The following is a 25,473-nucleotide window of genomic DNA, read 5'->3' as shown; positions in this document are numbered from 1 at the left end:
TTTATCCACAACCTGGTGACAAATGTCTTTTTATCTTGGTCTAAGGAAACATATGTAGTTTCCTAAAGGAGAAATAGAAAAAGGTAAAAAAATCACAGGTATCGCCACTGTGAATGACTAACAGGTGGATGCTGTAGCTTTAAGGCTGAAGTGTTTCAAAACATGAATTGTGGTAAAATATTTTTCTTTCAAGTTTGTTTTGTGCAAAACTATGGGCACAAAATTTATGGGACTGTGAAGTCCACAAGACTGATCAAGACTTTTGTAATAACATTTCCTATAATGGGCCCCGTAATGTAAACTGTGGAGGTTCTCACGGTGCCTTTGATATTTATCCCTTTTGATCTAAAAACTACAGGCTATATAAAGACTTTTAAATTTTAAATGTTTTAATATGGTATGCTCATAATATTGTAAACCTTAATTTATTTCAAAATACTCTTGAGGGCTGTGCATGTTTACAGGAGAAGCAGAGCCTGTTAGCAATAAGGTGTGCTGTAATTTTAGGTGAAATAATTTCTTAGGTGTGATTCTCACTGACTTGTGGGAACTATATGATATTTAGGGAAGTGAGGTACAGTTCCTAGTATTTACTGTGTACTATTTCCATACAGACTATCAGAACAGGGATTACGTCTTTACCATCACTCTGAGGAGTTTATTTGCTGCTTTCTGCTGGTCCAATAATCACATTTTATATGGGCAATATTTTTTAATTGTAAGTAATAAAATAAAAACTAGAGAGTTTTGAAAGACTTGTAACAGGCAGTGAAAAATTCCAACAGCTAGACTGCTTAGAAGGATGTTGTTACTTAATTTAAAAACACGATCCACGTATGTGTCATTGTAATGCTAGGTAAATATCCAATATGTTAAATAATTTTTAAGGTCTAGTAATAAAAGCCATTATATAGGATTATTTTCTCTGGGAGATGTCGATTTAGTGGGATGTGAGGCAAGAAACTCAACTTTTAGGTTATAATAGTGCCGTTGTAGGTATAAATCAAGCATGTGTGATTGAAAAATATTGCTGGATATACCCCAGTAAACATATTGTAAATATCAAGACACCAGTGTTAGGTATTATATGTTTAAGTTTTTCTTTAGTTAGATTCTGTCAGAATAATGTAGAATATATTAATTTTAGAAATTAGTGTTTTCAAGACTTCAGGTTTACTTGAGAGAGAGAGAATGGGTATGTCTGCTTTCTTAGAAGTGCAAAGACTTTGATAACAAAAACTTTTAAAAGTTCAGGCATCTTGTCTGGAAGTTCTTCAACAGCTCTCTGGTCAGCAGTCTCTCTAATATTTATTATTTGATGTAAAGTTGGCAACATGTGGAATTAATCTCTGAAATGAAAAATGTAGCACATAATGTCACTATAATATGCCAAAATGTTACTCAGTAGCACATGTTCTGTGGGAGCAAGGCTTTAACATTTTTTAAGTGTACAAGTTATGGATTAACCTTTAGCTGATTATTTCTTCATAATGGGCAGTTAGTACTTACAATGACCTCAGCTCTTTTTCCTGTTTGGAAAAGTTTCTCCTTGTCTTGGTGGTGCCCACATAGCCCTGACCTTTGGTGACACGAAGGTGTCTTCAGCATGTGCTCCGACTTCTGCTATGAGAATACTTGCTGGAAGGACAGCTCGCCCACACTGCTGTAGTGCACACAGACAAGGGATGGGCTGGATTTATTATGGAAATGTTTGTTATTTGGCATTTCTGTGATTATTATGATTTTACGGAAATGGTATCAAAGGATGTGTTCATTAGACTGGATGCTTCTTTCTCAGCAATTGAAATGTGTTTTTAAAAAAGCTTCTTTTGCGTGCTTCCATTGTCTTCATGACAATATTGTTTGGAGAGTTTTGTGGATGGCCAACATAACGTGCCGGGGTGGGAGGTGGGAATGTTTTGATAAAAATAAAACTTAATTTGCTCAGTAGCTAGTCAAGGATTGTAATTAGGATCAGCTGGGATTAAGAATAGTTTGGCATGTAACCCTTGTCACTCTGCCAGCTAACTCAGCAGGAGATTAGACCTACTCATCTTCCCTGAGATGTGGTGTGAGGGGCTGCAGGCAGAGACCACAGAGATACTGTCAGGGAAACCCAAGCAGAGCTCCCGTTGGAGATCTTTTGCAGAAGCTGCCCTGATTCCATTTGGATCATCCAATATCAGTCAGTAAGACAGAAATCCAAAAGCCTTTCTTGTAAGGGCTGTCAAGAGACAAAGTATTACCACTGATCAAAATGGGATCAGTGCATGTTTATGAGCATTACTGGAGAAGTGTATTTTTTATGTCTTGTGTTTCCTGGTTGTGAATTAATCGTCCAGATCAGAATCACAGGTTTAGCATGGCGCTGGTGGTGTGACTGTTCTCCCTTTCCTCATTTAGAGAGCTGTGCCTCAGCTTTGTGCCACAAACAGCTCCAGATTTTAGTGTGACTGCCCAAAAGTGTCCTTCAGATCATCTGCCTGACCAGTGCTAGCTATGAACTTTGCTTTGGGATCTTACTTTCTAGGGAGCTTATCCAGAGTGATGGTCTCTTACAGGTTTCAGGGCATGTGTGTGAGCTACGACTGCGTTTTCCTGATCTGATAAAGCTTTAGCTGAGGGATTTCCATCCCTGTCTTTCATTTTCTCTTCCCATATGGTCAATTTATGTATTTCAGCTGTTAGGGCTTCATGGCCGACCAAGACAACAGCCCGTTTGCACTGCAATACAGACTCTTGTCTGAACTGTACAGGTGTAGGGGTTTTCTCTCTCAAGAAGGTTTTGGGACTTGATATAATTATTTTGTTTCTCTGGTAGGATGATTGAATCTTTGCTGAGAACTCATTTTTATAGCAAATCTTAATGTATGATTGCATTTGATAACTCTGCAATCTTAGAAAAAAGTGCCTCAAACCCAAAAATCCAATATAGGCAAAGACTTTCTTTAAAAAAAGTTGCTGAAATAAAGGAATGCCCCTCTGTTTTTCCCTAGTGGCTGCTATAAGCAAGAGGGCAGGCTTCTGCTACAGTAATAAAACAAGCCTTTGGTTTAATCTTATGCAGTAAAAGTTCATATTTTCAGGGTATCGCAGTCTTAAATTACTGTTATCCCACATGGGGAGATCGTGTGTTTATCGCTAACTGTGCATTGCTGAGATAACCAGCTACCCAGAAGGATGCCTTATCCCACCTACTTGTGCCTGTGGTGGTAAAGTTCATGTTGTGTCCTAGCCCAGGTAATGCCTGTAGATAATTTTGAAGATCATGTTCTGTAACAGTTCATGGTCTCAGACTTCCACATGTACCATGAGGATTGCGTTCAGAATGACCTGGGTCAGAAGAAAACGCACCTGAAGGACATGAGAGCGGCTTCCTTCCTGAGCATCGCAGTTAGTGTGTGTAAGGAGCCAAGCAATGCCATGTGCTGATAAGGTGATACTGTTTGTGAAGAGCTCAAAGGGAGCTCTGGTCAAAGTCTAGACAAGAAATGCACGAATAATCTGTCTGTTTTCCTTCATTGGACTAGATAAACCCCACTGATTTCTGGGGGGTTGTTGTAGAAGACGAGTAGGGACTCAGCATGGGTTTGCAGCAGAGCTGCACAAATAAACCATGCTCCCTGGCAGAAAATAATACCCAGAAAAAACCTTCACCGCTGCAGCTTTTTTGTGTCGGGTGCTGTTGTTGCAGGGTTTTGCCTTTTACTATCTTTTGTTGAAAAGTTGATTTTCTTGGTTGACTGGTAAAAAATAATGGGGGCCCAAGGAGCAGGTTTAGCTCATAACCTTACTCACAGGTTCCCATTTGGCTAGAAGATCCAGAAGCATGAGTGTGCAGGCTTTATTTTTAATATTAGAAGAGGAGGAAAAAAAAGAGGTGATTAGAAACATTTACACCTTATTAGGTGGGCGTGTGGAACAGCAATCCAGCTGGGAGAAAGTCAGTGGATGGAGGAGAATATGAAGTGGTAGTTTGGAGAAGCAGTGCTTCCTTCAGAAGAGATGTGAGGAAATACAGACAGAGTATGGGCAATTATACTGGGGCCAGAAGAACAGTTTATTTTGCAAAGAAACAGACCAAACAGAAACGTGGTGAGTTGATAATGACAAAAAAATAAAAATCAACAACTCAGTAGAACTTATACATATTTTATCTGCCCTCCAGCATAAGACTTCTTGCGTCAGTTGAAATTTTTTTCCCCAATAGCTTCAAGTCTTTCAACCATCTCTTTTCCCTTCAGAACACCAGCCATCCTAAATAATAAAAATCATAAAAAAGAAACAAAACCCATTCCATACCGTGGCATTCTAATACTTAAGTTCTTAAAATTCATGTACATATTCTAGCAGGCAAGTCTGGGTCGTTCCTGCCACGGAGCATTTCTCGCAGCGCAGATTTCTGTGCATACTGTAGTTATGATATATGATGGTCAATTATTCTTCTTTAAAAGAAATTCCCTGAAAGTAATTTATTTCAGAAAAGCTGTCTGAGCACATAGTTTTGCTGCTACTTATGTAGATTCTTTTGCATGTACTCTGGGTAGTATAAATAGCATTTTTCTGGGGTGGTTGGGAGGGTGTGTGTGCAAAGGCACAACCACTGAAAAGCAGTAAATGGAAGTTTTGCTGTATTGCCTCTGCTTTTTCACATGTTCATAGCTCTCACCTTCTCAAGAGGGATCAAATTTCAAAATCCATTTTTGGGAAGGGGGGGAAATATCCCCTTCATCTGTTGTGAAGTATTGTACTTCACTAAATGCCATGAGGTAATTAAAGTAATAAAACATTGCTGGTTTAACTAGAACATTGTATGTTTACATGGCACTATATAAACACAAATGTGGTAGATACACAAACCAATTTTGCAGGATGCCAACATAACTTTTTTATAGAAGTTACAGCACATATATTCAGTGTGCACAGTGCTTCATGTATATATAGCACTGAGTTAGTGAACTTGTATTTTAAATAAACCCCAGTATGTGCAATATTTTGCAGTGGTTGTGCAGACAAATATAGCAGTGTGCGTACAACTTTTTTTTTTTTTTTTCCTTGTGTGAGGTTCAGCTTAAGCATCTGTTAGCACCTCGAGGCTTTAATTTCTCCATTCTGGGATCATCCGGTGTTTCTCTCTTGGAGTGCTGTTGGTAACTCCACAGTTGTCTTTGGCACTATGCGCAGTTACCCTCTTTCTGTTGGGGGGAAAAAAGTGATTCCTTGCTGAAAATGAAACTATTTTGGGGGATTCTTGGGGTTCTTACAAAGTAAATCCATTCTTTCTTCATTTTAACCTGGAGTTAATTTAAAAGGTCATGCTCTAGCGGGCATAGTGTTTATGCAGGACTTTCCTTTGACCTGTAAAGGTTTAAGAATAAACTAATTGAAGTACACGCTTTTGGGTTTTGCCACATTAAAATGAGTTGCTAATTTGAATATAGACATTAGAAAAAATTAATTGTAATTAGGCTATTTTATTGACAATGATTTACTCTAGTTGCTTACCTAGCCTGGACAAGTTGGAGGGGCTCAGACATGACAGCCCAGGTCACTGAAGTGGGACCACTGCAACGCCTTGCCGTGTCAACTGCTGTGTAAAGGGGTGCCTGCAGTAGGTTCTTCTGGCTCAGAAGCAATGTTTAAAGCAAACAAAAGGATTAGTTAGGCATCTCCTTACTGAAGAACATGCTGTATTATGTTTTGTTCAGAATATTATATACATGAAGAAATCAGTTTGAAGATGGTTCTCTGCTGATTAGCCCTTTAAAGTTCTGAAAAGATTTTTGTCTTTTCGAAAGGTAATCAAAATGTAGCTCAAGCTTTGAAATGTTTTTACAGCAAAACTGGTTCTGTCTTTTTTTTTACAGGTGTAGCATGTGTTGGAGTGGGGTTGACACCTAGATTATCTCTGCTGACAGGCTGAAAGATGTATTATTACCCTTTAAACTTGAGACTGGTTATTGATGTGTGCTCCATTTACAATTAACAAGTATACTTGTCTGTATTCCTGCTGTTAGTCATTACGGGTGACACGTAGTTACATCATGGGAACCCAAACATTTCCTTTGAAATAAGTAGTTTTCTTGGAATATAGATGAGTCCTTTTTGGTGGAATGCAGCGCAGTTGCCTGAGGCTAACGCACTTGGTAACTCGGGCACATTGCAGACTTTTCTTGCTATTGCTTCGATGCATTTGTGAAAGCCTTTATGTTTCTTTCTGCTTTATAGATTTACTTTTGGTATGCGTTTCCTTATTGACTTGATCCATAAAAAGGTAAGGGGGAATGGCAGGTGCCTGAGAAACTCTGTGGCTCTGTCTGGTTTAGTGCCTCTTAAGTTGATTTTGTTGCAGCTTCAGACATAGTTTGAAGCTTTCCTTTCAGCTTTGGATGAAAAGGAAGAAGGTGAGTCATGCAGGTAACTGTGCTTGCTCTGTGCAGTTTCTCATAAACATGTTACAGAAGGATCAAAATTATGAAGAGTAAAGCCCTAAGTGATCTGATCTAAATTGGTGTTGCTTTTGAGTAGGAGGTGCTGGACCTGCTGAATGCCAGAGGTCCTCGCGTAGATTGCTCTGTGAGCCTCAGTTTCTGAGGTTGAGAACACACAGTTCCAAAGTACTTTACTTAAAAGTAAAGACAAACAAGAAAACTTTAAGGTGAAAAAAACCAATGACATGCATTTCTGAATTCTCCTGTGTGGGACTCAAGAGAAGGTAAATGGAACTCTGTTCAAATAAAACTTTTTTTTTCCTTTTTTGCACCGTAAGTGTTTTATACTGTTTAAAAGACTTAATTGGAGTTCTAGAAAAGGATTCACATTGATTTGTTCTTGTTGTACTACCAGGAGTAGTAAGGAATCTGTAGACTGCACTATGCAGCCAGTCAGTATCCCTCTGTCCTTTAATGGAGATGAATAAATATAATTACTGGCCTGGTAATGCCTGATGTCAATTAAGAAGAAAGGATTGAGTTTGGTTGTGTAACATATTTGAGTGTTCTAGCTAACCTAAATACAAGATGTAGCTATTGGAAAGACTTAATTTTCATTAATTGCTCAAGCAGCTGTGTGACTTAAATGCAAGAAGAATTAGGTATAAAGATGATGCTATTTTTATGTAAAAGCAGATCATACTAAAACTGAATGTGCACAAATTATTATTTTTCCCTGTTATCTCCTCCCCTTCAACCCCCCAAGGAACTGAACACATAGTAATATTATACTATGTGTAGAATTTAGAAATCGGATGGATTTTCTTAAACCACAGGGAAGGGATTCTTTTGTCCTTTGAAAGCAAAATAAGTATATTTTGAAGTGCGCTTTTAGCTGGATAGGGCAATTTGCATAGAGCTTAGATTGCTAAAAATATTCAGTTCCTATTGGGTTGTGAATTGAATGTATAGGACAGACATTTCTGGAGCCCTTTGGGTGGAAGTCCAGCAAAGCCCACTGCAAGAACAGACTTCTGCACCTAGATGAGTATTTACAAAATCAGACTGTAATCTCCAAAAGCAAGAGTATGTTGGAAGAGAAGCAGTTGCCCAAAAGCTGAGCCCAGGGTGATGCTGCATAGAGCGGTTATGGATGCAGCCAGCGGTGGTGGTCTTGTAGTCCACTGCCTTTAAACTTGAATCACGTGTCTCGACAGGATCTTAACCCGTGTACTGATACTTCAGAAGACTGCCAAAATCGATTTGATTCTTTGTTCATAGCTAGCTTTAAAGGTAGTAGGTAATTTGCTTTAAAAGGCTAAGGCTAATACTGTCTGTAACGTGTTTCCTGCGTAGCAAGCAGTGATGCAAAGGAGGCAGGTATGTGTTCTGTGAAGTGCATGAGGTAATGGGTGTTATGCAAATAGCTCTACTTGCCAGACAACCCAGGGCTGCTGTTTTGTCCATAAATGTCGATGTAGGGATTAAGTGTGGGAGGTCTTATCTCCACAGAATTGAATTCTCCCAGGCAAGCAGTTGGACCGTATCAGTACAGTGATGCAGTTGGATTACAGGGTATATTTACTGTATAAGCAGTTTAGTTCCATTAAAAGGATTGGGGTTTTTCTCTTGATCCTGGGAGAACAGCAACTGTATCGTTATTTGGGGCTATATTATTTACTTGAGATTTTGCCCAGCTTTTTGCCACTAACGTCCACAAAGATCATGGAGTGGGTGAGTTGACATTTTAAGGACCGAAAGTGGCAGCATGCTCATGTTTTATAGTATGAACTACTTTAGTTTTGATTGTTCAATGCTATTTAAGTTCAGAAACGCCATGAAATGGCTATGAAAAAGGAAGGGGTTTATTTGTCAGCATCTGTGTTTAAAGCTTGTGTAAACAGATTAAATATGTGTATACTGTATTAGAGTAAGACAGCACAGAGATATGTAGATAACTCTCATTCTCCCCACCTCACACAACTAATTGCTGCTAGTTGGGTGCTCACAAGCATTTACCAAGTCTCCCCCATTTGTTTTCCTTATGTACAGTTTTCCATTCAGCCTGTGTGCTGATTAAATATATGTGTTTACCTGCAAAGCAGCATGCATGATGAGGGAAATGGGGGATGATGCTATGCCTGCCTGCTTTTATTCATGTATACAGTTGCATTCAAATGATCAATGTAGCGCAAGTTGTTAACAGTTTACAGCTAAATTCTTTCACTTTTCTCAACTTCTAACTTTTGCACATTCCTTCTAAGTGCCAGACTCTGTCCTTAACATGCTGCAATATGGGGTGCTGGGAGCCATAAGAAAAGTCAGTTCTGTAGCAGCCTCTGCCAGTTGCATAAAGCACCTGGACATAAAATGCCTCCGAAAGCAGATGGGCGCGTAGTTCTCCATAAATGCATGGGCTGTGGGATTTTTGTCAGTGGCAGAGTTTTGGGCTTTAAGTTTTATTTAAAGAGATATTTCAAATGACCTTAGGTGAGCTGCAGTCTGAATTTAAACAGATCTGGAAGTCAGAATTAATGCAAAGCCTGACTGATGATCACATACAGTGTTTTTGCTGGGGTTGTGTATGGATTTGATTTTGATAAAACTCACAGTTCTGAAAGACTCAGAGCGCTGAGTGCAAGGGAAAGTGAGTTAGGCACAGGAGGGGTGCAAACTATTTGATCATGCTGTCAGTGGGATAATTAATACTAACTAATCAGATTTGAGGTTGTATACACAGGCATGCATGCACATACTTGCAAATGAGAAAATAATGTCTTGGACAGCAGTGGTGGCAAAAAGGTTGCGTTTCCAGTTTGATACTGTGACAGAAAGGGCTAATGAAGTATAGGAATATGTGTGCAAGCCATTCTTAAGTAGGATGAGAGAGAAGGTGATTTTTTTATGCAAGACTTCGGTGAGGTCAGTACGCTGTGCTACAGTCAGTGCTGATGTCAGCATTTCAGAAAAGGAGTTGCAAAATTAGGGAAAATACAGAAAGCCACAGCAGGCTGCAGGGTGTAGGGAATGAAATGTCACACCCTGGAAGATGAGGAGTTCTGGATGTGAAGGTTATCAGGAAGGTGGGGAGCTGACTTAACTGTGCTGTACAATACTTTGATGAAAATAGGGGTACCATAAGGCCACTCGATCTACTACAGGGATATATAACATGCAGCATATAGCACAAACCAAAATGAGAATTGGAAATGATGAAGAAAGTCACAGTGCTTTAACAGGATGAATAATCATTGACACTAACTGAATGGAAGTGATTTTTTGGCAGCAGAGGAGCAGATAGCTTCAGTCAAACATAAATGAATGAAAATACGTGGCTTCTGCTCTGCAGGAAGTCAGGCTGGGTCATCTAATGGGCTTTCCTGGATTTTAACATTAATCTTTTTTTAAGAGATAAATAATTCTCAAGTGGAAAACCAGCAATATGTGTCTATGCATATACATATACACACACATATATATATATAAATATATATAAAAATATCACTCAGTTGCCTATGAGGAAAATGTCTTGCCTGTTCTTAAAATGCTAGTTGCATGGGCTGGCTTCTTGCTGAAGACTGTTGTGTCCTCTGCTTCTGAGACGCTTGCAAATTGCCTCTTGGAAAACAAATATTTATTTGCATTAGCTTTGCAGTCCTGTATAGATCTGGGAAAATAAGGTGCAGTGTTTCCTAATGTTTCTATTACAATGCGCAAAGCAGTTGAGTTATTATGTGTTCTTTTTTTTAAAGAAGCTGGATCTGGGAAAGCCTGAAAAGAATTAGATAATCAGATGAATTTGTACCTGCCCATAAAGCTGAAATACTTTGACATATGATTTGGTCATTATGTATTCAGGTTAAGTTTCCCTCCTTTTGATTTCTGCTCCATCTTTGCTGGAAACCTTTTGAGTTTATTACTGCTGTATCGAATCTTGTTTCATCTTTATGACTAAGCTAAGCTTAAATGTGCATCAGCCTATCTTGAGGCATTTACATTTTTTTTCTCTTGACCTTACAGCGTTGGCTGACGGCTTATAGCTCTGTGCTAATGGGTGATAATGCCCACAGCCCAGGGAGAAGCTGATACTGTCCTCCTGCGTTCAACACTGCCACCACGTATGGAGCTTTGCTTGGAGCATGAGAAATAAATTGGGACAGTTGGGTTTTTGTTGGGGTTTTTTGGTTTTTGGGGGTTTGTTTTTTTTTTTTTTTTTCTTCTCCACTTGTGACCTACTGTGAATTTGGGAGTGGGGTACAAAGGTGAAAAACTGCCTCTCAGATCATCAAGGACAGTTTTTTGTGCATTCCAAATTCACTTGCTCATTTACATTTTCTGATAAGTCAAGCTCAAATATCATTAAATATTCTCTTAGCTGAAATCTCTAGGTTACTTTAAGACAGGTCATAGTGTTAGGAATTCTGCAGAATTTTTCATCTGCATCTCCAAAGAAATAGTAATCTTTTTTTTTTTTTCAAAGTCTGAATGCCACTTAAAATAATGGATGGTTTGAATTCTGCTTATAATTTCATGTTTGTGTAATATGCCGCGCATCTTTCTGCATTTCTTGAGTTTTATACAATTAGTCTGTCTAGTTTTTTAATAGCTGCCTGCTCAAGGAAGCTAACATGAAAACTTAGTCATAATTTATTTAATCAGCAGAACAGCTGTTTCACTGCAAACTTTCATTAATAAACTTCAAAGTTTGTCTACATAAACAGAATAATTTTAGCACTAACAGGTTTCTCCATATCTTCTGTATAGCAGTAATTTTTAAAATGTAATTATTTTACATAATGTAATGCTATGCAAAACTTGGCCTCATTAAATTAAATGCTCAACAGTCTCAGTTTTAAATTGCCAAGCAAAATAAAGATAATTATAAACAATTTTTTTAGCAGATAATTTACACCTCATCCAGGTAGTGGGGCAGCATGAGGGAAACATAACAGCTAATTAAGTAGTGATAGCAAAGGCAGATGAAGTGAATGTAAAGGCAATGCTGAGCCTGGTCGCAGTCAAGATTACAAACGTTTTTGACAATATGAATCAACACACAAGTGAAATATATCTGTGCACGTGGTCTTGATTTAGTTTAAATCCTAAACTATTGATTTGGGTTATGTCGATACATTTTCAGGTGAAAACAGCTTGGTTTTACAGCAGTAAATGGAACGGTGCTGGCAAGCGCCTCCGTACCTACTGAAGGGGAATATCTTCAGAAGGTTATCAGCAAAATTACTCTGGTGAAAAATTACACCCTATAACCGATATACTGAAAGAAAAGCTGGCAGGGCCTAGGGTGAAGAAGAAAAAAAGTTAGGTAAAAAGTAAGGTGGGGTTAAATGGTCCATGTGCAGCAGAGCAAGGCGAGAGGAGGGTGCGGGGGTCCTGTCTGCAGAGGGACCGCGCTCCAGTGGGTTTCTACTTCAAGGTTCAGTCTCACTTCTAGCATTGAAAGTGGATTTTCTTGGCCAGGCTCGGTCCTGTTTTGAAGTTGTTCTTGTGGCGTCATGCTGTGCCCGAGAGGTACCCGGTTCGGTGGTGGGTGTGTTGGGGCTGTGCTGGGTCTTCGGAGGAGTCCCAGCTCTGCTTGCGGGCTGCCAGGGTTTTCCTCCAAGTCCCTCCCTGCACGTAAATGTATGGAGATCACTTGGAGGAGAAAATGGAAATTACTCAGCCTAACAGAGTTCTCCCAGATGAAATCCTCAGGTTAACGCTCCTTTCCTTGCCAAGTCCTGCCTATGACTGTGAACCCGGGTGTGAAGGAGCAGGAGGAGTTTCTGCAGCAGCCACTGAGACACCCGGGCACTTTTACCCACAGAAATGCATCTCCGGTTGTAGGTTGTGATCTTCTGTTACTAATGGGAATGTGAAGTCCCAGCTAACTTAACTTTACTGTATGAAAGCAACAGTGTTATCAAGATTGAGGCCCACGGAGGAAAATTTGTACCTTGCTGAAATGCTGTTGAGTGAGCCTCAGAGGACCCACCAGTCCTCGGATGTTCAGGCATTGGCTGGTAGACCATAACTTCACCTAAAAGACTCCTGTATGTCTGCCAGTCTTCTCTGTAGAAGCGTAGTGCTGTTCTCCAGAGCTTTCTGTATGCGCAGCTGTGAGAAGTTATTGGGTTGGCATTGCCTGCTTTTCTCCAGGGAGGGAGGAGGATGTTTGTCTGGAAAAGAAGCAAACGCAGCAAAACGCCCCATGGCTGATGGTCCTGGGTTGTCCTGTGCTAAGCCTTGTTTCTCATATGAAAGATCGGGCTGTATTTTGGCAATTTGATGGTTCTTTGCCATGTTACACGCATTCTGGTTAAGTAAGTTTTCCTCGTAAGTTTTCTGCAGAAGAAGTTTGTTCATGATTCCTTACCCCAGTTGCCTGCTGGAGTGGCACCCCAGCCATGTGATTGCTTGCTTCTCCTGTCTTCTCCTTGCAAAGTTTCCTGACGTTGTAAGGTTTTAGCTGAGCTCTGACAAGGATTCTGGGTTTGACTTTTGTGCCATCTGCTCTTGTCAGATGCTTGCTTCCATGGTGGCAAGATATAGGCAGAGCATGTGAAAACAAAGCATCAGACTTTTTTTGCAATTTTTGTACCAATTTTTTAATGACTGCCCCCCCCCAAGAAAAATGCAGGGTTTTTGCCATAAGGCAATTATTTTTTGCTTTCAGTAATTCTAAAATTATTTGCATTCCGGCTGTTGATTATTTACCACATAAATAACTTCTTAATTGTTTCTGATTACATTTTGTATCTCTGTAAGAATCTTTTTGTAGTTTTTTATCTTTTCTCTAATTAAAAAGGGATTTTTTTGTTGCTATACACATTAATAGCATTATATGATCAGGGTAAACCTCCATTTCTGTTAGATGACAGGTTGGTTATTGATCTGTGCTCTGTGACTTGCATTTCTTTGAGGAGTGGGTTTCTCACTCACAAAATGCTCTTTCAAATGGATAGCTTACGTAGCAGAATTTACTGGAATATTGATGCAAGATAAGTTCTTTGTTTCTAAAATTGTTTTCTTTCACTCTAGCAGCTTTTTGCCCATGTCTGTGAATATTTCATCCTCCTTTCAAAATGATGGAGGAGAAGGGAATGTATTCTTACTTTGTAGGATGTGAGTAATCCACAACATCTTTTTAATTGGCAAAAAATGTTTATAAGCCATCATGCGTAATGTGCTAGTACTAGATTGATTGTACCTCCTGGTTGATAAATCAAAAAAAAAAACCAAAACCTATAAAGATCTTCTGTAATTGTATTAATTAGAGAGATTTATGTCTGGTCTCTGCAAAGCAGTTTATGATACTGCGTACAACTCAGCAGCAGCTTGCTTAGGCTGGTGCTGCAGTGACAGACTGACATGGCGTCCCTTGGCATCCGTAAACTCGTTCCTGGACAACCAGAGATGATGTACTAATGCTTTGCTAGTCCTCCATTTCCTTTTTTAGACCCTTTCGTATTGTTCCTAACTAAATTCAGCATTGTGCAATATTTGCGATGAGCCTTTCGCAGTGGTGCAGGGATTGCTATGTAACTTTAGACTCTGCGATGTTGGGAAGTGCCATCTAAAATTAATGTAGGAGTATCTAGAAATAGTTCAATGGATAGGCAATCTGGTACTGGTGCAAAGTGATACTACATATCCATGCATTGCTTTGCCTTTTGTATTTTATCTTTTGGGCAGAATTTCTTGAATACTTAATTTCTTTAAAGCCCTGTCTGTGTGTATTTCTAAATGTGTATGTATATGTATTACTACTACTGCTTGTGTAGTATCTGGAAAATAATTTTTAGAAATAATTACTCATTCTTCTAACTAAATAGAACTGTTAACCTCTCTTTATATTTTACTGTATAATTGCCTTAAGTAGGAGATTGAGTGGTATTTATGATCAAAGGCCATAAATTGTGACTGCATACATCTGTGACGTTTTTTCTGTTGCAGTGTAGAGCCACAGGAGCTCTAAGAAAGACGATTCCTGAGGATGTTTGGGTTGCGTTATTGCTGCTTTAGTGTTTAAGCCTAACTTTTAAAATTTAGTTATTTGGATTCCAGGAGGTAACAGACTGGAAGAAGGATTTTTGTTGCTTTTGGTGGAAATACCTTTGATAAAAAGTTGTAGTGTATTTCTAAAAACATCGGTAGTGCATTCACTGGAAATGGAATGGAAGAATTAATTCAGCTGCAGTATGAGAGTGCAGAATACAACAAGAGCTGATGATGGAAAATAATACTCAGTGTTACATCTGTTTGAGAAAAAAATGTAATGCTAAGAAATACATGGTTTTCAGATGGGATTTTTTGTTTTCTTTTCCCTTTTGTTTTTCCTTAGTTATCTTACTGTCATTTCACTAGCACATTCAGACTCAGACAGTATTTAAATGACTTTTAGTACTAAAACCCACTTCATTGTTTGGAGAGTGATAACAGTTTTCATACCAGCCTGTCCAAGTATGTTTTAATTGTGACAATACCGTGGTGATTATCACATGCACACTTAAAGCTGGAAGACCTCCATTTCAAACTGCATGTTAATTGTGACAAATCCTAATACAACAGTGCTGGTACGCTCTGCCAAAAATCAATTTCCTGTAGTAAGTCATGGATGAATCAATACAGTTGACCAAGGTAATTAAATTAAGTATATCTGGGTAGGCAAAGCGTTGTAGTCCACAGGTGAAAGCACGGACTCGCAGTCTGAACGCCACCGCTGACTGTCATTGATTTACTCTGTGATCTTGGGAAGATCACTCAGAGGAGCATTAGCAACAGTGCCTCTTCATGCTTGTGTGGCAAAATTAACATTTTGTTAGCTATGAAACTAATTAAAGGTGTAGGAAGGATGCATTGGCCATAGCAGCTCTCACTATAAAATATGGTGTACTGCTGTTACACAAGGAAAAAAAAGTTTTGAATTCTAAAAGCAAGGTTAACTTAAGCTGTTGCAAGTACTTGAAATATTTTGCTTGGGGTTTCGGTAGGCTGCGCTTGTGCTTTCCTAGGGAGGTAGGACAACAGCTGAGCAGAGCATCTCAGAGGCAAGAGCAGGAGCTCAGCCTCGTCGTGTGAAGCATTGCCATGCCTGTGCCCCTGCACGCATGGGTTTGCTTTTCCCATGCAGTTACTGTCTTCTGTCTCCAGGTGCTGTACGGCAGTGGCATGCGGGGAGCGTCACCTGGTCTGACCGGGCACGGTGCTCTGGTTAATTCCTGGGGAAAGAGCTTGGATGGCATTTCGATTTCCATGGGTTTGGCCAAGGCCAAAATGATATTTTCAATGTGTCAGTTATGGGTTTGGGGGATTTTGGAGCCTTTTTTGAATGTGATAGGGCTTTGAATCCATAATAAATCCCCTTCACTGTTCTCTTTCTGTCATCGTTCAGGGATTGCTGAGTGCTAGCAGCAGACTGCCTGTCATCAGAATAACCTATTTTGAGCTTCAGTCACTTGCACCAATTTCTCAACTAATTTTAGGACAGATGACCACTAAGCTGTTCTAAAAACACCGATTGAACTTTTAATTAGAGGAACACGCACAAATGCAAAGACAAAATTTGCCCTACAAAATAGGTAACTCTTGCTGTAGCTGTTAAGAAAAGCATATGTTGTGTATAGTGTTAATTGTTTTTAGTTAATTACATTTTAACATATTCAGTCAATTGGAATAATTAGTATATCTGTCATGCTTTTTATTTGAAGCTGAAAATGCTTGTGGTTGCTAAAGGTCCCAGACAGCCTTATTAGAGTATACAAGTATTTTATAATTTACAGATGGGGAGCGAAAGTGTGTTGAGCCAGTGATGACAAGGAGGGAATTTGGAAGTCAGTCATCGCTGATCCTCCTTCGCTCTTGTCCCCTTCCCTCCTCGCCAACATGTGTGCGCTTCCCCACCAGACACCAAAAGCTCTCACATACAGAACAAAGGGTTCTTCCACCTTGTAACGAGTTTTAAAAAAATGAATGACTGTACTGTCTGTAGAGTTGTTCTTTGATCGCCTTTTGAAATATTCTGGTTATTGTTACGTTTTCCTACCCCCCCACCCAACACATTATTATTATATCTATTCACATTGGAAGTTGTAGCAGTTCATAACTCGTTCTGCTTGTGTATGCTAACACCAGATTTAATTTTGTGCTACTTCAGCTTGAGAGTAAGACCTCCTTATCCCAAAATAGAGGAGACCACATCTTTCAAATGGCTAGAATGATATTTTGTTCTGCTGCAAGAAAAGAAACAATTTGTGCTCTAATGTAAATGAAAACATGTTTGTTTTCGTATTCTTCTGTTTAACTTTTAGCTCTAGATTATGCCTCGTAGGAGCTGCTGGGTTACTGAATAAGGATAATTGAAGCTGTTTCCCCGCCGTGGGAGCTCCTCTGGGCATTGTGTCTGAGGCACATTTATGATGAGTCGGAGAAAGCCTGAGGCACGTTTGGGCAGAGTGGGAGAGAGCCCACGTGCGTGTCGGAGCAGCTGGTGAGGTCCATGGGAGGTGGCAAGGCTTGGGGAGAAACTGCTGCTGGGAGGGTGAGAGCAGGGTGCCTGGGAGGGGTGTGCTTTCTGCTCCTCCAAGCAGTTATGAAGATCGGTTTCCATTTCACCATGGTTGAAATAACATAGGGTTGTCACAGCAGTAAATGAGAAGCTGTACTTTGGAGAGGGGGAAGGGCAAAGGGATGGACCTTAGCTCTCATCTCTCTGCACCGGAGCAGGGTGTTAGCTACTTTAGAGTGACTTCTCCAGCTGGCTGGTTCTTCCCAAATAACTTAATTATGGGCATCTGTAACAAAGTTTCTTGTAAGATAATATTCAGTTACTCCAAGCTGCAAAGTCTAGTATGTTAGTTCAAAAATGCCTTGCTATGGATCAAACAGCCTACTCCGTCAGTAGCAGCAGCAAGGAACAAGGCATGAGTGTTGACATCTTGGTTGAAACGGTTTCTTTCTGTACCAGTTTTTCAGCATGAGTTGTCTGTGCTGCAGATGTTGGAAATTTGGATTCCAAGGTGTATTCCTCAGGTTGGAGTTACATTTTTGTTGTATGATGTAAAGCTGATTTGCTAATGAAGAGCCCGTCATTTGTGAAAGAGAAATGCTTGGGAAAGACCCCTTGGACTCAGAGAAATTGCCCGGGTGGTAGTGGTGGTGCAGTTTGCTTTTAAGAAAGAAAAATTCAGGGGAGAGAAGGTCCAGGCTAACAGTCTGTGGAGGCAACATACCTCATTTACCTGTTGACTTCATTTATCTTCTGGGTGTCACATGGTTTGTTAACAAAAGGTCTTCATCTACTTGTCAGAACAAAAATAAAAGAAGAAAAATGCAAAATGATGCAGTAATAATATGTTGCTAGATGGTGCTCAGAGTGAGTTATCAGGTCTTCTGATTTAGATAGCGAAGCAGATATTTTGTCTGAAATAAATGTCTTATCATTGACTATGTTTTCCATCTCCTATGCATAAGGATAAATTTTAAATTTCTTCCAAAACAATTATCAAAATACTATTTTAAGTATTTGCTCACAAATTCTGAGAAAAACATATTTTCTATCATGAAATCAGTATTACGTCCAATTATTAAACCTATTTATTGTCTTGTCTTGTAAAATAGATAATGCTTACATTTAATCCCACATCAGTGAATTTACTTCTCACTCTGGTGGTTTGATCAGCTTTCTCCAAGCCATCCGTTGCGGTTCCTCAGACTTTATTGAGTGGGTGGATAAAATTCCATCTCTTGTATCTCTGTTTGTGTTTCCTTACAATGACTTCTGAAGAGGCGAGCGCTTCTTATTTTTCTCCTCTCTGGAAGTTGTAACCGTGGCTCTTTTATCTGCTCATCCTGGGTGATTCTGTATTGCCCCCATAGGAGCTTGAAACATAATTTCAGAAAAATAATTATAAGTTGATGCACGTAGATTGCTGCAAATTAGTACCTTTCTGATTCAGTGACAGTAAACATTACATTCAGCTGATTACTTCCTACACTGCCCCATTAACTTTTATGTAGTTTCCAAAAAGACCAGCTTTACATTTATTTAAATGATTAAAATAGCGAGCAAGTGAGGGTACTTCTCTCTCTTTTAGTAACTAGATTGAAAGATTGTTCATCAAAGCAGTTTGAGGGGCAAGTACGGAAAATGCGAACAGTAAATCTAAACAAAATTACTCAGCTAAAATGCAGTGAACTTAGATGGCTTATTTGGCTGAATTTTTAGCAGCACTGATACGATTTAACCCAAATCTCACTGACAGTGAATGGAACTTAAGGAGTCTGAACAAGTCCAATTCTTCTGAAAATTTACTTCGCTAATCTAATTTTATATTGAGTTTGCATGCTGTCATTTTTTCTTGGTCCTCTTTTTAAATGAATATGCTTTTTTTTTAAGGAGAATAACAACAGTATATACTTGATAGAGGGATGTCTACATAAGAGAAATTAAGAGTTATGGTGAATTTTAAGTTTCATTCTATCAAAAAGATCATGGATGTTTCAGACTTTTTTTAATAAAAAGGTTATGAATAAACATGAAAAGAATCACTGAAATCTTCAATGTGAAAATGCATGCTTCCAATATACATTCTTTAGCAACCAGTCCTGAGATTATGAATTGAGTGGGGGTAGACTGACTTCTGGGTGATGTTTTGTGTTCACCTTGGCTATTCAGAGTCCCCATACGTCTGCTTTTCCCCTTTCTCACAGCCATTTGGACAAATTAAAGAATGATGTTTTCCCTACAGATTGCTTTCTCCTCTTGAGATTGCTCCTTAATGAGCTCGGATACAATATAGGTACTGAGGGTAGCTGGTCTTTGTTTATAAATTTAGATAATGTACTTATTAATGCCATTTTAAAGTGTGCACATATTTTTATAGTTATGAATAAAATCTGTAATGTAATTTCATAAGCTTTAATGGAATAACCAAGCCAGCATGTGTACTTGTATTCTGGTCTTTAGGTGTATTAACAAAGTGGCAATAATACTAGGTTTCTGCATTCCATCGTGCCCTGTTACAGCCATGATTCCAGAAATAATTAGTTCATAATGTTGAACATTTTATGATAGTTAAGGTTATTTTCAAACCACGGACTCAGTTGGAGTCAGTGCATACCTTATGTCAGTACTGACTCCTCATTTACTCACTGCTCCTGTGTCCAGTGGGACTATATTTAACATACAATGAGGTAAAACCCCATATCTGTATTAAATGTATATTCTTTTTCCACCTTAGCTAAAGTATTTCAAAACACAGCCTGGCATTTCCATTTTCTTAAATACTAGCATTTTGTTTACAAAAAAGGAAGAAAGTCTTTTGATGGCCCATGGATTAACAATTACCAAATGCATTATTATATTTATGAAAACATTTCTGTGACCTCCATCTCCCACTGCTTTGCATAATAAACTGCACACAGCTGAAAAGCTTTTATTGTTTTGTTTTGGTTTGGTTTTTTGGTTTTTTTTAATCACCGCAGTGATATAATTGAGGTGGGCTTTTTCCTTTTTGACATTTTGAAATTTCACTGCTCAGCTTACCTCTGAAAAATACCTGCTTTTGGTGTGTGCTCTCAGTCACTGAATGAAGATCTGTTCATCTGGTGTGTGTAAAAGTCTAGGGATTAGGATTAGTTTAAATAACATTAACATTTATTGCAGAAAAATAATTCTACATGGAAATAGTATGCCTTGTACGTCTTTTATGATTTGTGTGAATTATGAGAGTTTTTTATAGGGAAGCAACATGTTGGAAAAAGGTTGGAGCGCTTTTTTAATGATGTGACAATGAATAACCCAGGTCTGTCCTATAGTTCCATCAATAAAAATCTTCTACCCTCAAACCCCCCCCCCCCCCCCTTCCCCCCAGCACTCCCACTGGGGAGTTGTTTTGGTGGGGGTAGATGCTTTATTCTGTTAGTAAATTAATGCAGTTCTTAATAATTTTAATCACCATAATTTTTATAATACTACTAATTTTAGCACAGTAATAATTTTTACATTTGTTTTCTGGAGCAGAAGACCCCCTCACAAACTAAATAATCAGAAGGAATTTTTGATTAAAATGACTCTGAAGTACCAGACTCCGTCCACTCTCCCCGCGTGCTCCGTTTGGGTACGTTTCGCCTCTCTCCAGGCACAGATCCCCCCTGGGAGAGCAGCAGGCGGTTGCGTTTGGCACATGTCCTTCCTTCGCCTGGCTGGAATCCATCGGGATTGCTGAGAGCAAGATTTGCGACTGCCTCTCCTACGGCGGGCTGAGCCGCTGCGGGCTCCAGGGATGGGACCCAGCGCTCCCACCCGCAGCAGCCATGCCGTGAGGTCCTGGGACCGCTCGTGCTGCCGTCACCGCAGCCTTTGATCCGGTGTGCTTTCGCTCCCTGTGGCAGTGTGATTTTTTTCTTTCTTTTTTTTTTTTTTTTTTTTTTGCCTGTGTCTGTGTTTTGGGAGAACGATGGCAGTTGGGAGCCACATCGCCTTACGTTATGCCGTGCACAAGGCAGACCTTTCCTTCCGCAGGGATGCCAGGCTGGGCTGGAATCGGATCAGTTTCTAACTGCTGGACTGGCTTTGTGTGAGTCTCCTGTGTTTTCCAAATACAATTTTGATACGATGCAGATTTAAACTATTGATTTATAAGCTATTATAGCAGAGTGCGCTCTGTCAGTTGCTATTAGAGCAACGGCACATCTAATGCAGTCGGTTCTTGCAGCAGATTTCCCAGCATGCGTAAAGCAGGCTGACCCACCCTTTTATTTTTCTGCGTTAAAAACTGCTTTGTCAGATAAAAGAACTAGGAAGATGTTTAGTCACGTTGTGTGTTTTAGACGCTGTTTTAATTAAACGGGGGAACAGGCGTATTGGGTTGCTGGCACTTTATTTAAAATGCTTTTTCTTTGCCTTTAATGTGAACACCTGGCAGCGAGGTGATGCTGAAGGTGCTGTGCTATTTGCTGACATCAGATCGTGTTGTTGCAGATGCATCTTGCTCGTATTTGCAGACTGGTCTTACTAACTGCGATGCAGTGCTTTGTGCAGTGGATTTATTTAGTAGGATTGCTGAAACCCTTGGGATTTTCTTTTCCCTTCAGGAGCGGTCCATTCAAAGAATACAGTTGTTCTGCATATTGGAGAGGATTTGTTGTGTCAATGGTTTTAAATGGGGAACTGGTAGAATGGGGGGTGAGGGGGGAGACAAGCAGGCGAGGAAGAATGGGAAGCAGGCGTTTCTCAGACCCATTTATTATAGTAGGAGAGACTGCTTTTCTGAAGCTGTTACTAAACATGATTATTGAGATTACTTAATCTCTTTGTAATTGAGGGAAAGAATTAATAGCTATTTGCTGTATGCTTGCCACATAATCAGCCACTCGGACGGCCCTCTGGATTTCTGACCCCTGTTTCTGTCCAGCATCCCAGTTGGAGGGATATTAGATGCTGAGGAGACAGCATCTTTCTGAAATTAAAATAATGTGTAAATCTTAATGGACTTTCTTAACACTGAGATAAAAACAAAAAAAATCACAAAAGTTTTCCTCCCTCTCATTGCTACTAGGTACTGAGAGAATATAGATTACTGAGTCAATATTTCACGATGTCATTTACTTCCCTTGTGGCATTTGCAAAAAATACCTATTTTCTGTTTCTCATGGCAACTTCTGTAGAAGCTCCTTAACCAGGTTTATCTTGGTCTGTTCTGATCTTTATTTTAAATTAACACCGATATCTATGTTTTCTAGCAATGATTTCACAACCGATTTACTTTTGGTGACCTCTTTTAGATGTTGCATCTGAGGCTTTGTCAATAACTGTGGTGTTTCACCATGTTGGCAATCGTTACAGCAACTGAGTTGATTGCGCTTCCACGAGTGATACTGTCTGCAAACTATTGTCCAGATAGTAGGTCATGCCTATAAATAATAGGTATTGCTAATGCAAATACTAACAACTACCTAAAATCATGCATAAATAAAATAACTAACAGTATTGTTGGAATGACAGAGTCCTGATATGTGCACAGAGGTGAACACTATCAAGACTGTAAACTTGAGCACTTGGAAGCTGGAAAACGTGAGAATTAATGTTCCCTTAGCAACAGTAATTTGCCCCTTTTTTTGCATGTATATTAAGATAACTCTTTAATTATGTATGGTATTGTTCCCTAGTAACCTTGCTCCTCCACTGTGGGGAATGGAGTGTGCTCAAAATTTTGATTTGTAGCAAAGAGAGGAAAAAAATTAAACAGTTCAATCGTTCAACTCTTAACTGCAGGCTGTTGTTATCTTCCTGCAGTCCTCTGCCTTTTCACCATACATTTTAAATTCTGCAGGTGCCAGCCTTCTCCACTACCTCACGTTGATTTATTTGTATTTTTTTATATTTTATTGCAAGTGTTCATTTGACAATTCCTGCTTGGGAAGGAGAAGGTGCCTGCTCTGCCCTGGAGGATCCATCCTGCCTGGATCTGCCTGCGGGAGGCTCCGTGTTTCCTGCTACTTTTACTTGAATATACAGGGCACAGCAGATGGGAAGGGTCAGTGGTCCACAGGGTGGAGGGTAAAGGGCTTCCCAAAACAGTCCCTAGCCTGTCAGGCTGCCTTATGTTAATACAGTGAACCTGTAGTTTTATTTATGCACATTACGTGTGCACGCACGTGCACTTTTGTACGTTTGTGAGAGGGACAGCTTTACGCCAGCTATGCTTGTTCTCAAAATACTCCTCATTAAAAGCCACTGAATGGTTTTGAGAATGCCCATTAGATTATGCTGTGTTTCAGGCAAGCTACAGCCTTTGCTGCAACTGCACCAAACGCAGCAGCAACGGGTGACTGCAATTGCATGCCGACTAAAGACATAATATCTGCTGACTCATCAGATTTCTTTTTTTCTTTCCCACCCTCCTAAATTGATTCGGGAAGTTAATTTACAGTGATCTTTCTCTCCCCCTTAATATATTGTGTAACTTGCAAATTACCTGCGAAATCTATACCAGACTCTGAATCCTGTGCAGCAGTTCCCGTGCTCAAACCTAATGACTTTGGCAATGAGTTGTCACCATTTGGCATTGCACTGTTGAGTGTTAAAGAGCATTAGAGAGCAGGACCACCGGGTCTGCAGGCCATCAGCTCTGCTGCCTTGGTTAATGCTTCTTCTCAAAGCATGAGTACTGGTTTTGTTACGTCCAAGTGACTGTATAGGAGAGGTCTTGTCCTTCCAAGTGATCTTAAATAGATTAATTCCTACTTAGGCATGGAAGTATCCAACAGTCGTGGTGCTGGGGGGTTGGTAGTGTATCTCTTTAAGCTCCCATCATTGTATTTTGTAAATGTACCACACTCGGAAAATAGCTGCTTTGCTTCGGTAGGGAAGCTGACTTCCCAGAGACCCAAACCTACTCATTTTGGGCTAAAAGCTAACAGTTTTTTCTGTCAAAAATAAAGAACGTGCTTGTCACTTGAATTTATTCCACTGTAGAAAATCCAAGTAGGATTTAGAATCCTGGTAAAGCTATTGGGTAAAAGCCTGTGTCTTCCAAACAGCAGCTTGCTTTTCCTCCGTACCAAAAATGGTGTCAAGGAAAAACCTTGTTGCCCCTGTTAATGAGGGAACCACATTTTGCAAGAGCTGCAATCCAGTTGTGATAAAATGCAGGTTGATGCTTTGGTACTCTGGTTTCCCTGTTGCAGCTCACGTCACTAAAGCAAGAGACGCTTCCCTGTTCTCAGTCCCCAGTCCAACACCGGGTGGTGGTGGCCATTGTTGCTGAGAGCAGTTACAGGTCCCCAGAGAACGATGTCTTATTTTTCACTAATCTTTTGAATGTGGGGGGTAGGGGAATGGTGCTGGATCAAGTTTGTCTGAAGCAGGTGGGAACGTAAGCCCAGCTGGCTGAGGAGGGAAGACCTCAGGAGATCTGCAGGAGCGAGAATGGGGCTGACCGAAAGCAAAACCATGCGGAGGATATGAGGGCAACGTGTTTTTAAAAGAGCCCAGTTACGTGGGGGGAAAAAAAAAAAAGTGGGATGAGCATGGGTTCATACTTGGGCTGTTCCTTCATCTCCAGAATTCATCCCACCCAGCAACATTGACTGGAGAGGTCAGGTATCCCTTACTACGCTATTATGTTTTAAGCCCGATTTAGTCCTTATAGTCCCTAAAGTCCTCCCCCCCCCCCCCCCCCCCCCCCCCCCCCCCCCCCCCCCCAACTTCCAAAACTCTTCCATCCCTGTCAGGCATGTATTAGAGTTTCGGGGTATTGTGTAGCTCTTTCAGATGAATTAGAATAAGGACATTTTAAAGTTAATTTGGCACATCTGTTGATGATAGTGAAACTGTATTATTAACATAAAATATCAGCTCCCTTTGGTGTTCAAAGTATTTAACTGAAATGAGAGTTAAGCTGTTGTCTAAATCTTATGGCAAAGCACTATGGAAAAAGTTACTCTTTGAATTCAAGAAGAACTTGCAAACCAGGTTTGTGTCACCAAACATTTCTTCATTTTACTGTAGTTTTAAAAACAAAAATTACACTAGTTTTTGAAGTCTTATTTCAGAGGGTTTTTTAAATGTTATTTAACCCAACTGTGTTGTATCTTCCTGTCCACGGGGACCTGCTGGGTTATCCTCATGGGAGGACGGGGCTGTGTGGTCTGTCTCTGCCACGTAACCGGATCTTTGCATGTGTGATCTCCTGCGAGGTTGCATCCTGCAGCATCTCCTCCATTAAGAGTCCATGTCCATCAAAACCAATCCAGCCTCTTGCCAGCTCCATACTAGTGGAGAAAGGTTTGCCAGGACCCACCTGTAGATTAGCTGGACTGTCCTGGCAAGGTGTTCGTTTAGCGTCACTCACAATAACTATGCCAAAAAAACCCCAACTGAGTTTGTCTTTGATTATGTGTCTTTTGATAAATACAGGGGTTTACTCCTGATTTTAATACTTTGATTTTCTGTTTATAGCCCTCATCTTTTGAAACTTTCAATCCTTATAATTATCTTGCATTGTGTATTTATGTTTTAAACTCAAAGGATTTTGTTTTC

At 39.9% G+C, this 25,473-nt stretch overlaps 1 protein-coding gene across 15 annotated transcripts in view; it reads left to right on the top strand.

Annotated features, from left to right (window-relative positions):
* The window catches only part of TANC2 (tetratricopeptide repeat, ankyrin repeat and coiled-coil containing 2), a 290,145-nt gene that overhangs the window by 101,738 nt on the left and 162,934 nt on the right, over positions 1–25,473 (top strand). The window lies entirely within an intron of this gene.

The sequence above is a fragment of the Aquila chrysaetos genome, chromosome 8 (genome assembly GCF_900496995.4).
Source record: "Aquila chrysaetos chrysaetos chromosome 8, bAquChr1.4, whole genome shotgun sequence".
In the NCBI taxonomy this organism is placed as follows: Eukaryota; Metazoa; Chordata; class Aves; order Accipitriformes; family Accipitridae; genus Aquila; species Aquila chrysaetos.
This window is presented reverse-complemented; position numbering and strand designations above follow the sequence as displayed.